General features: G+C 49.1%; 1 pseudogene across 1 annotated transcript; it reads right to left on the bottom strand.

Moving 5' to 3' along the window:
* Positions 1–1,100: 1,100 nt before the first annotated feature.
* On the bottom strand, positions 1,101–1,633 carry LOC310770764 (histone H1 pseudogene; annotated as a pseudogene). The gene has a single exon. The product of its transcript is annotated as a histone H1 pseudogene (transcript).
* Positions 1,634–4,815: the final 3,182 nt, after the last annotated feature.

Raw genomic sequence — 4,815 nt, 5'->3', positions numbered from 1 at the left:
ATTTTTGATTAACTCCACTCCCCATTCTGCTAGATGCTACACCCTGGTCTCCCTACTTGTTTTTCCCCCAGTCTAGTCCCCCCTCCCACCTCCAATACTCTCCACGTGAACTCCTGCTTCTCACTAAAAATGCTCTCATCCCCGCTCGCTTTGCTGGCATCCTCCACCGTCGGTGCCGCGTCTATGTGCCGACAGGCCGCAGTGCCGACAGGTCGCAATGCCGATAGCCCACAAGCAGAACCAGCTGAGCGAGGCGGCGTGCAGCGTGTCGGTGGAGCTATACCTCTCCCAGCCCCCACGCCAAACTTAACCTCCCCCCATGCCTAAACCTAACCTCCCCCAGACCCTAACCCAAAACCTAACCTCTCCCACCCCCACGCCTAAACCTAAGGTCGGCATTGCGCGTGGTCGGCATAGCAGGTGGTCGGCATAGCGGGTGGACCCCCCACCTTCGCCGATACCTCCATCATGGCCCCAGACACACCCGCCATCCTGATTCCTCCACTACCCCCAAAACCAGAAATTGTCAGTGGGTATGACATCATCAGTGGGTATGCCATCATCAGTCACCACTGGCCACCACTCGATGATGACTCTGATGTCATATCAGTGATTTATGACCTCATGAGTGATGTCATAGATTGGTCTATGTAAGATGATGTCATAGCCGCGTGAACTGTGATAGACCCTTTTCATGGGGGCTTTTGTGTTGAAAAGGCAGGGTAAACACAGGTGCAAAACACTAATGAGGGTTTCCAAATTCCAATCATGGATGTTTGAAACCCTCATTAGTGTTTTGCTTACACCTGTTTACCCTGCCTTTTTGACACAAAATGGCCCACATGAGAAGGGTCTATTTGGTCTACATATTGCTGTAGCGCCCCCCCATAGTGTTTTTTTCTTGTTGCGTGAGCTGATTGGTCTACATATCACTGTAGCACCCCCACGGCCATTTTTTTCCGTGCACCAGATTCATTCCAGACCCCTGAAAGTGTTTTGGGAAATTTTGGAGGCGATCGGGGCAACAGTTCACCTTGCAACTTTGGACACAACAGGGGCATACAGCTCTAATTACTGTATAGTAGGGATGCCAGCCTGTTTCACTCATGCTTTCTTGGCTTCTTCACCGCCTTCGTGGGACTCTTTGCCTTCTTGGGACTCTTCGTTGGCTTCTTGGGGGTCTTGGCTGGTTTCTTGGCCGCTGTGGTCTTCTTACTTTCTTGGGGGATTTCTTGGCGGCTGTTGTCTTTTTAGCTGCAGCCTTCTTCTTGTGGATCTTGGTGCGTTTCTTGGCAGCGGGCTTCTTGGCTTTCCGAGCGGCTTTCTTGGCAGGCGGCTTCTTGACCTTTACAGCCTTTTTTGCGACTTTGAAGGAGCCGGAGGCCCCAGCACCCTTAACCTGGAGCAGTGTGCCTTTTTCCACCAGCTTCTTGATGGCGATCTTGACACGGGCATTATTGTTCTCGACGGCGTAGCCTCCGGCAGCCAGGCTCTTCTTGACAGCGGCCAGAGACATGCCGCTCCGCTCCTTGGACGCGGACACAGCTTTAAGAATCAGCTCAGCCACGCTGTGGCCGGCCTTCGGCTTCACCGCCTTCTTGGCAGCACGTGCAGCTCGACGGATTAATGGCATTGTTATTTCCAGTCTTTTCTGCTTCACAAAGCTCTTATTTATAGCCTCAGCAGGAAGTCTCTATGACATCAATGGTGACATCACAGTTACTTGAGTGACATTGCTGAATGTGTTTGTGTGGGTCGGAATCTGCCCTATTATGTAAGATTATAGTATTATTATTAAGATTTATGACATAACTGATGATGTCCCAATGTCTATGACATCACTGATTATGTCAGTGATGATGTCACAATGGTAGTGGGAAGCAGGGAAAGAATGGTGATGATGTCACAATGGCTCTGTGAGTGTGAAGACCTAATAAAAATGTAAAATATTGCTGTAGTGCCCACCGTGGGCGGATTTTCCCCACCCTATTAAGGTTTATGACGGGGGTACGGTGGTGCAGTGGTAAGCGCTGTCGCCTCACAGCTCGAAGGTCCTGGGTTCGATTCCCACCTGGGACGCTGTGAACGCTGAAGGAATGCGTGCCCGTCCGCATGTCCGAGTTTGCATGTTCTCCCCGTGCCTCCCGGGGGTTTCCTTCATATAGGAACCCCCTTCACCAAAACATGCAATATCCTGGTTGCTAATGTGGTTCCTCATCTGGTCGTTAAGGGCGCCTGTTCAGAGGCAGGGGAACTGGTTGGAATAGCGTGAACCTCCCACGTGCTATTATATGTCCTACCGGTGAAGCTTCCTCTGTCACGTGAAAAGAAGCGGCTGGCTAACTGCCCATGTCTCGGAGGAAGCATGGAGCCAGTTTCGGCTCTCCCCAGATCGGCAGAGGGTGGAGTAGCAACCAGGATAAATAAATTGGATTAGCACTAATGGGGGATAAAAATGGGATAAAAATAAAAAAATAAAAGTTTATGACATCACTGATGACTGATGATGTCACTGAAGTCACAATGTTAGTGGGAAAGCAGGGAAGGGATGGTGATGAGCGGAGGATGGGAGAGGGTGAAAGGAGGATCGGGTTTTACAGAATGTAGGGAAACAGTGGATGGATAAATCCAGGAGGCAGTAATGCAACATAAGGATGCCAACTGCCATAAAACACAGAAGGAAGGAAGGGAGGTGATTTCACAATGGCGCTGTGAGTTTGAAGGCCTAAAAACATAAATTGATATAGTGCCCCTATGGACATATTTTGCAACAAATTCATTCCAGCCGCCGGAAGTATTTTGTCAAATTTTGGAGGTGATCGGAGCAACTGTGCGCCTTGAAACTCCGGAGCCCAAAAATATTGCTGTAGTGCCCCCCGTTTTTTTTTTTCTTTTTTGCACCAAATTTATTCTAGACCACTGAAAATTGTTTTGGCAAATATTGGAGCCGGAGCAATGGTGTGCAGGCCCGTAGCCAGGTTTGAGAAATACCGAGGTCATTTTAGCGCGGCGTGGGGGGTCCAGGGGGAGCTCTGCCCCCCCGGTTAGATTTTGTCCATTTTAAAGTAAAATGCTTCAATCTGGTGCACTTTAAGAGCAAAATTAAGAGGCTAGATCTATAAAGAACTACAGACATCATGTTAGATTAATATCCTCTTTACTGTGCTGTTGCTTTAAAATAATACAAAAAATAAATGTCTCCCCATATAATACAATTTATATTCTGCATACAGGTCACATGGCAGAATACTGCTCAATTAAATACAATGGTCCATCTACACAAACATCACTTACAGGGGAGTTACCATTCACTTCAATAGAACTGTCCCCAAAGTCTAGCCCCAATCTAGCCCCAATGCAAAATTTGAATGTGGTGGTGAGTTATGTCTCTTCCTTCTATAGCACACAGAGAGGAAGCAAATTGTTGCATTTCTGATCAACTGTCATATATCATGTTATTTATGAGGGCTTTTATGAGGGCACCATCTCCAACTCATTTACCGTCAGTCAATGCAACTCATTTCTCTCGCACTTTCAAACCAAAATCGACACCATTCACAATCAACTGGCCAATTCCTCCACCTCCATTGTCTCTGATCCGGAACCCGACCTCCCCCCGCCTCCAAACCCCCCGCTCTCATCCTTCTCTGAAATCACAGCATCCGACCTAACCACCATCATGACTGGCATGAAATCAACAACCTGCATCCTGGACCCCATCCCCTCCTCCCTAGTCAAGGCCTGCCTCCCCTCACTCTCTCCTCTGATCACTACCGTCATAAACTCCTCTCTGTCCACTGGCCTTGTCCCCCCCACCCTGAAACTCGCTGCCATTACACCACTGCTTAAAAAACCTGGACTAAACCCTGACAATCTCAACAACTTCCGCCCCATCTCCAACCTCCCCTTTCTGTCAAAAATTTTGGAACGAGCAGTTGCTTCCCAGTTATCATCCCACCTTGAAACCAATAACCTGTACGAACCCTTTCAATCCGGCTTTCGCACAAAACACAGCACAGAAACCGCTCTATTAAAGGTCACCAATGACATACTACTTTCCGCTGACTCTGGTTCCCTCTCCATCCTCATCCTCCTTGACCTCAGCGCCGCCTTCGACACCATCAACCACTCCATCCTCATCTCTCACCTCCAGTCCACCATTGGAATCACCGACACTGCCCTCTCCTGGTTCAAATCATACCTCTCCGACAGACACCAATTCATCTTCACCAATAACTCCAAATCCCCCACTGCCCCAGTCCCCCACGGTGTCCCCCAGGGTTCAGTACTTGGTCCCCTACTATTTATCCTCTACATCCTACCACTTGGGCACATCCTCCGTAAACATGGCCTCCAATTTCACTGTTACGCAGATGACACACAGCTCTTCCACCAAGACCATCACTGCCGCCACCCACTCCACCCTCATCACCTGCCTCTCTGACATTAAAATCTGGATGCAAAACAACTTTCTGAAACTCAACTGTGACAAATCCGAAATCATTATCATTGGCCCAAATTCCCTCACCCGCTCCACCCAGGATTTCTCTGTCAACATTGACGGCTCCACTGTCACCCCCTCCACCCACGTCCGCAACCTTGGAATCATTCTCGACCACACCCTCTCCTTCATCCCGCATGTCAACCAGATCACCAAATCCGCCTTCTTCCACCTCAGGAACATTGCCCGTCTATGCCCCTCACTATCCTTTTCTGCTGCCGAAACACTGACTCACGCTTTCATCACATCCCGACTGGACTACTGCAACAGCATCCTATACGGCACACCCACCAAAACCCTCAAAAAACTCCAAT

Source organism: Poromitra crassiceps (assembly GCF_964638095.1).
Source record: "Poromitra crassiceps genome assembly, chromosome: 2".
In the NCBI taxonomy this organism is placed as follows: domain Eukaryota; kingdom Metazoa; phylum Chordata; class Actinopteri; order Beryciformes; family Melamphaidae; genus Poromitra; species Poromitra crassiceps.
This window is presented reverse-complemented; position numbering and strand designations above follow the sequence as displayed.